Source organism: Phyllobates terribilis, unplaced genomic scaffold, assembly GCF_046119375.1.
Source record: "Phyllobates terribilis strain yellow unplaced genomic scaffold, ASM4611937v1 Scaffold_11__3_contigs__length_659146591, whole genome shotgun sequence".
NCBI classification, from domain to species: Eukaryota; Metazoa; Chordata; class Amphibia; order Anura; family Dendrobatidae; genus Phyllobates; species Phyllobates terribilis.
Window position 1 is genome coordinate 507653714 of NW_027362771.1, and position 7747 is coordinate 507661460.

At 43.1% G+C, this 7747-nt stretch overlaps 1 long non-coding RNA gene across 1 annotated transcript; it reads left to right on the forward strand.

Annotated features, from left to right (window-relative positions):
• Positions 1–871: 871 nt before the first annotated feature.
• Positions 872–5838, forward strand: LOC141165261 (uncharacterized). Its single transcript, XR_012251122.1, has 4 exons — positions 872–1000; positions 1960–1988; positions 3829–3873; positions 5753–5838. It is a non-coding gene; the product is annotated as an uncharacterized lncRNA (long non-coding RNA).
• Positions 5839–7747: the final 1909 nt, after the last annotated feature.

The window sequence follows — 7747 nt, forward strand, 5'->3', positions numbered from 1 at the left end:
GTCTAGGCCCGCCTGAAGTTTGCTAGAGAGCATTTGGATGATCCAGAAGACTATTGGGAGAATGTCATATGGTCAGATGAAACCAAAGTAGAACTGTTTGGTAGAAACACAACTCGTCGTGTTTGGAGGAGAAAGCATGATGAGTTGCATCCAAAAAACACCATACCTACTGTGAAGCATGGGGGTGGCAACCTCATGATTTGGGGCTGTTTCTCTGCCGATGGACCAGGACGACTGATCCGTGTACATGAAAGAATGAATGGGGCCATGTATCGTGAGATTTTGAGTGCAAACCTCCTTCCATCAGCAAGGGCATTGAAGATGAAACGTGGCTGGGTCTTTCAGCATGACCTTGATCCCAACCACACCGCCAGGGCAACGAAGGAGTGGCTTCGTAAGAAGCATTTCAAGATTTGATGATCTTCTTTTATCAGCTATGGAGCAGATGCCATCAATTCTCATTGTCTTCCTTACTCTTTAACAGGAGGAAGGTAGCAGAGGAGAAGGAGGAAAGTAGCAGAGGAGGAAGGTAGCAGAGGAGAAGGAGGAAAGTAGCAGAGGAGGAGGAGGAAGGTAGCAGAGGAGAAGGCGGAAAGTAGCAGAGGAGAATGAGGAAGGTAACAGAGGAGAAAGAGGAAGGTAGCAGAGGGGGAGGAGGAATATCTGGGTGAGATGTATGTATCTGATATAACTGGGATTATTGATTCTCCCATATTCTCCCTGTAATAATACACAGAGATGTCTGCACTGGTTATATTAAGGATCTATAGTATCATTGATCATCCTACCATTTTGGTAAATGTCTATGTGTAATATTATTCATTGTTTTTTCTTGGCTTTTTCTTTAACAGATTGATACAGAAAATGGAAAACGCAAAGCAAAGATTGAGTATTTATCTTATTACATCTTCCTACCACATTCATATAGGAGAAGTATGAGTGTCAATAAGGGGAGGACTCCACAATGATGGTATCATGGCATTACCGCTCTCACTCCTGGGTATTTACAATGTTTCCATAGGAAGGATAAGATTGCTTTCAATAATAGAGAATTTAGACCCTATTGAATTCTACATACTATTGCTCATCCCTTTCCCCTATAAGATAACAATGGGATCATGAACAAATTACGGTAATTCCAAAAGTGTACCTGGACTCCTGACCGACCAAATGTTGACTTAGAGCCCTAGATTAAAGGACAATCATACTGTGCAGTACAATTTATGTGAGCTGTATAGATTCTGGAGGTGATGTCCATGCTGTTATCTCAGAGACAGGTTATATAGATAATATTTCTTTAGTCTTTATATTAGCCAATGTGTTAAAGGGGTGGTCCGAAATACAAAGTGATTTCATTCTAAATCCCTATCGGTTTAAATGTCAAAATCGAAACTATTTTCTAATATACTTTAATTTTAAATTCCAAATCCTTCCCCAAATACACTATCCAATCTATCTAACAGCTATTCTTTTTTTGCACTTTCTTTTTGATGACACTGGCATGCTGAGGTACTCAAAGGTATCATCATCAGGGGGCATAAGCTGTGGTCACTGCTGCAGCCTCTGCCCTTTCCCTGAAAAGCAAAGCGTCTGCAGTGACCTTCATTTCAGAGGCTGGGCTAGTCCCTGCGCGATGCAATAAGACAGTGCGCTCTCTCTCTGGCTCAGATCAGTAGTAATGAGCCGGCAACAGAGCAGAGTTCACTGTCAGTTCGCCTTGTACGACGACTAATCGGATTGCAGAGACGAGCACCGGCCCCCACAAGTTAGTCAATTGCAGAGACGGCGTTGGTCTCTGCACGCTGGGAATTCGTTTTACAATGCACACTGACAGTGCGCTCTGCTCTGTTGCCAGTGAGAGAGCGCACTGCCTTTGTGTGCATAATGACAAATAACTTTATCTGTAGACTTCCTAAGTATCAATTCTTCTAACCAGAACTGTATTTTTTTCATGTTAAGATCTCATGGCCCAATGAGGAGTTACTGCCGTAAGTAATTGGTGTAATCATGGTCCACGACTTTCAATGTTTGTAGTCCTCAGTTAGTTTTCACTATGAGACATAGATGCAATCAGAGGTGTAACTTGAACTATTTGGGCCTCAATACAAAATATGTAACAGGGCCCCTCACCTACCATAAAGCATTTGTAATAGTGATGAATATATAGTACAGACCAAAAGTTTGGACACACCTTCTCATTTAAAGATTTTTCTGTATTTTCTTGACTATGAAAATTGGACATTCACACTGAAGGCATCAAAACTATGAATTAACACATGTGCAATTATATACTTAACAAAAAAGTGTGAAACAACTGAAAATATGTCTTATATTCTAGGTTCTTCAAAGTAGCCACCTTTTGCTTTGATGACTGCTTTGCACACTCTTGGCATTCTATTGATGAGCTTCAAGAGGTAGTCACCGGAAATGGTTTTCACTTCACAGGTGTGCCCTGTCAGGTTTAATAAGTGGGATTTCTTGCCTTATAAATGGGGTTGGGACCATCAGTTGTGTTGTGCAGAAGTCTGGTGGATACACAGCTGACAGTCCTACTGAATAGACTGTTAGAATTTGTATTATGGCAAGAAAAAAGCAGCTAAGTAAAGAAAAACGAGTGGCCATCATTACTTTAAGAAATGAAGGTCAGTCAGTCTGAAAAATTGGGCAAACTTTGAAAGTGTCCCCAAGTGCAGTTGCAAAAACCATCAAGCGCTACAAAGAAACTGGCTCACATGAGGAGCGCCCCAGGAAAGGAAGACCAAGAGTCACCTCTGCTTCTGAGGATAAGTTTATCCGAGTCACCAGCCTCAGAAATCGCAGGTTAACAGCAGCTCAGATTAGAGACCAGGTCAATGCCACACAGAGTTCTAGCAGCAGACTCATCTCTTCAACAACTGGTAAGAGGAGACCTTGTGCAGCAGGCCTTCATGGTAAAATAGCTGCTAGGAAACCACTGCTAAGGACAAGCAACAAGCAGAAGAGACTTGTTTGGGCTAAAGAACACAAGGAATGGACAGTAGACCAGTGGAAATCTGTGCTTTGGTCTGATGAGTCCAAATTTGAGCTCTTTGGTTCCAACCACCGTGTCTTTGTGCGATGCAGAAAAGGTGAACGGATGGACTCTACATGCCTGGCTCCCACCGTGAAGCATGGAGGAGGAGGTGTGATGGTGTGGGGTTGCTTTGCTGGTGACACTGTTGGGGATTTATTCAAAATTGAAGGCATACTGAACCAGCTTGGCTACCACAGCATCTTGCAGCGGCATGCTATTCCTTCCGGTTTGCGTTTTGTTGGACCATCATTTATTTATCAACAGGACAATGACCACAAACACACCTCCAGGCTGTGTAACGGTTATTTGACCAAGACGGAGAGTGATGGGGTGCTACGCCAGATGACCTGGCCTCCACAGTCACCAGACCTGAACCCAATTGAGATGGTTTGGGGTGAGCTGGACCGCAGAGTGAAGGCAAAAGGGCCAACAAGTGCAAAACATCTCTGAGAACTCCTTCAAGATTGTTGGAAGACCATTTCCGGTGACTACCTCTTGAAGCTCATCAAGAGAATGTGTCCAAACTTTTGGTCTGTACTGTATATGTGGCAGATGAGAGTGTCCCAATGCCACTACTCGCTCTACACTCTCTGTAGCTATATGTAAATATTAATCTTGGATACCATAAAACTATTTTTTCCTAATTACTCCACACAGTTATGCCCCTGAATGCTACCATATGTCATTGCATCTATTAATGAGACACTATATAGATGATACTTTCTGTAGATTTCTCAAGTATCACACAGTTTCTAACAAAAGCTCAATTTTTATAGGCCGATTAGACCAGTTAAAGCCTGGGCGAGCATGGAATCCATCAAGTAAGCTATTACAACTTTCATTGCTGCATTTGCATTAATGGAACCCATAGACAAGAATTGTCGAAATCCTGGAAAAAATGAATATATATTTTTTATATTTTCTAAATTCATCAGTAAAATCTCCTCTGTTTATGAATGGTGTATGTATCTATTTATCTTCACTAGAGTGGGTTAATTGCTTTGATTACAGTTTATCTCTTCCCAGGTTTTTCCAAAATCACAGTAAAAACACTGTAATTATGCATTGACTTTGGAAAACCATTGCAAATAATGCACCATGATTGTAATGCGTGGACCCCCTTTTACCCCACATTTATAAAGAGTTATGCTATGTCTTCGATAGTGAGGAAAAGACAGGAAAAGAAGACACAAAAGTGATAGAGATAAGAGCGGAAGACAACAGAGAGGAGAACATCGGACTGGGAGTAGAGAGATAGTGAGATATACAGATATTATAGGGTGTATACGACTGTAGATGTTTAATAGTAACTGATGAATGACAGGTTATGGGTAGAGATTGAAGAAGGTTCAGACTGGGCTTCGTAGGAGATCACACACAGTAGACACAAAGGCCTCCAGTAGACGCCTTGCTGCAATGGCAACCAATCGGCACCCAACGATCGCCTTGCGTGGGAGGCCGATGGCCATACAAAGTGACAGCCGCCGTGTTAAAGTGAATCAGTTACTGTTGGGTGCCAGCTATGTAACAGCCATCACCGGTGCTTCAGGAAGCAGACTCAACTCCTGAGCCTGCTCCATACAGAGATAGTGCGTCCTCATTAAGGGGTTAACCTTCATTCAGCATATCCTACCCCAGTCTTCATATAACCCTGTGTCCTCTGGATGTCAACGTAGATTATATATGATTTATATGACTTATTGTTTGCGAAGAAAACTGGAGAGAGGAAGAACGAGAGGAAACAACTATGGAGAGGGAGAATTGGAGTGTGAGTAGGTAAGTGGAGAGTGTGAGACCACAGATATAATGGATGATTATATACATACAATATAGATGGTACAATATTATATACTTATAGTTATGGCACTTTCCATTGTGTAATACAAAACCCGGCTGCATATACATAATGATAATTAATGGAGGCAAAAACAAAAGAGTAGTGAGGTCAGATCCTTTATTCCTGAGCAGTTCAGTACCGTCTATAATGTTGTTCTCCATTTCTATCCCTCCATTCTATCAAATTGCTTGCAGGCATGTGACATCAGGGAGGGGCCTAGAACTAATTAGGACCTTTGCAGGTCCCCTTCATCTTCCTCTCCAGCACTGATCAGTGCCGGGCAGGAGAGGGAGACTTCTGTAGCGCTGTCCTGCACTGATCAGTGTCAGGCAGCTCTCTCCTGCACTGATCAGTGTCGGGCAGCTCTCTCCTGCACTGATCAGTGTCGGGCAGCTCTCTCCTACGCTGATCAGTGTCGGGCAGGAGAGGGAGACTTGTGCAGCTCTCTTCCTGCACCGGCCTCTCTCTCCCTGCCCCACCTCTCAGGCCAACTTGATTACTAGCCCCATTGCAGTCCCTATGGCTGACACGGCTGTAATTCTGCCCCTGTAAAATGGTCAATGAATGTCAAATGGTGAGAAAGGAGATAATGAACAAAGGGTCACAAAAGGAGCAATAAATGAGTTACTATTGAAGATGCAATGTTCCAGGGATGGGATGGGACACCTACTGAAAATGTGCAGAATTGTACACGGTGTGTTTTTTTTTGCTGTGTTTTCTGAATTAATTTATAAAAACACTACATCAAATAATGACCATGATTGTATTGTATGAACCCACTTAAACACTCCACATGATGGAGCTATTACAAGAATTGTCATTTATGAGAGCACTACTGCATCAAGTCTGTGTTATGTGTCCAGTAGTGAGGAAGAGGAAGAAGAAGTGGTCATGAATGTAATAACACTAGAGATAGGGGAGGAAGATGGTGTCACAGATAACACCGGACTGTAAGTAGAGAGACTGTAACATATACAGATTATAATAAAAATTGTATACAATTGTAGGTACTGTAATAGTAAATGGGGAATGACTTGTTATCACTGGGTAGAGACTGAGGAGGATATAACACATGGCTGTACATATCCCTGGCAGACAACGTGAGAAATCGATGAGTGTCAGCTTCATCTCCTCCGCTGATCAGCGTCGGGCAGGAAGAGGGAGACTCCTGTGTCTCTTACTGCACAAGTCTCTCTCTCCCTACCCGGCTTCTCTGACACTGTAGCAGTCGCTATAGTTGACATGTCATAGTCTTGCCCCTCTAAATGGGTCAGTGAATGTCATTTGTAAAGGAGATAATGGACAAAAGGTCAGAAAAGGAGCAACAAATGTCAAATGGTCACAGATATCAGTGCCTTCTAAGTGCCACTTGCTCCTTTAAGGCCCCGACACACATAGCGACGCTACAGCGATCCCGACAACGATACGACCTGTCAGGGATTGTTGCTGCGTCGCTATGTGGTCGCTGGTGAGCTGTCAAACAGGCAGGCTCACAAGCGATCAGGGGAGCAGCGAGGTTACTGCTCACCGTAGCAGAGTGGTAACCATGATAAACAGTGGGTTACTAAGTGCGCGTGTGCCCCTAGTAACCCGCTGCTTATCATGGTTACCAGCCTGATCGCTGCTCCCGCTGGTCACACACAGCGATGTGTGCTGACCAACGGGAGAGCAACGACCAAAAAATGGTCCAGGACATTTTGCAGCGATCAGCGACCTCACAGCAGGGGCCTGATCGCTGCAAAGTGTCTCACATAGCGACATCGCTAGTGAGATCGCTGTTGCGTCACCAAAACCGTGACTCAGCAGCGATCTCGCTAGCGATCTCGCTATGTGAGACGGGGGCTTTAGTGCCCTTCTGGATTCCCATTTCCAATTTATTGCTCAAACAGCTCCCTACTCTCACAGAAAAGCACTAAAAAGGGAGAATGAATGGCAAGTGGGCATTAAAGGAGGCACTGAATTCTGTGCCAGTGTGCCATTTATTGCCCCTTTTAGTTATGCCATGCATTTTTAGCCAGGGCCCGGTTGCCCTCATTTAATCATCTAAAGCTAAAATGAATCAGTAAAGATTTGTACTTATTGCGCCTCTCTGCCCCGGTGCCGGAGAAGGAGAAGGCTGCTGTAGTCTTACGTCCTGACTCCAGTCACCAGATACAGACCGGCATGATGTCATCATTGTGCTATATTTTGCTGAATTCATTTATAAAAACACTGCAAAAAAACCACCATGATTGTATTGAATGAACCCAAACACTCCACATAAAGAGCGATACAAGAATGGTCATTTATCAGACAGTTACTGCATCAAGTCTATGTTATGTGTGCAGCAGTGAGGAAGAGGAGGGAGAAGTAATTATAAATGATATAACACCAGAAATAGGGGAGGAAGATGGTGGCAAAGAGAACAGCAGAGTGTGAGTAGAGAGATGGAGACATATACAGACATCATAGATTGTATGTGATTGTAGATATTTTAATAGTAAATGGGAAATGACTTGTTCTCACTGGGTAGAGACTGATGAGGATATAACACATGGCTGTACATATCCCTGGGTATCAGAAGCTGATGGAGGTTAATGATTACAGGGGCCCCTACACCAGGATTGTAGTAAACACAATTTTTGGAGCCCCTGTTCTTGCCTAATCTGTCCCGCCTCTCCAATGTGGCAGTGGAACACTAAGTTTTTCCAAATTCATTTATTAAATGCTTTTTTTCTGTAATAATTTTGGAAAGTCACTGCAAGAAATCCCCATGATTGCATTGTAAGAACTTACGCTATCACTCGCTTATAAAGGATTAATTACTATAATGATCATTTAAGAGACAGTTACTGCATCAAGTCTATGTCATGTGTTCA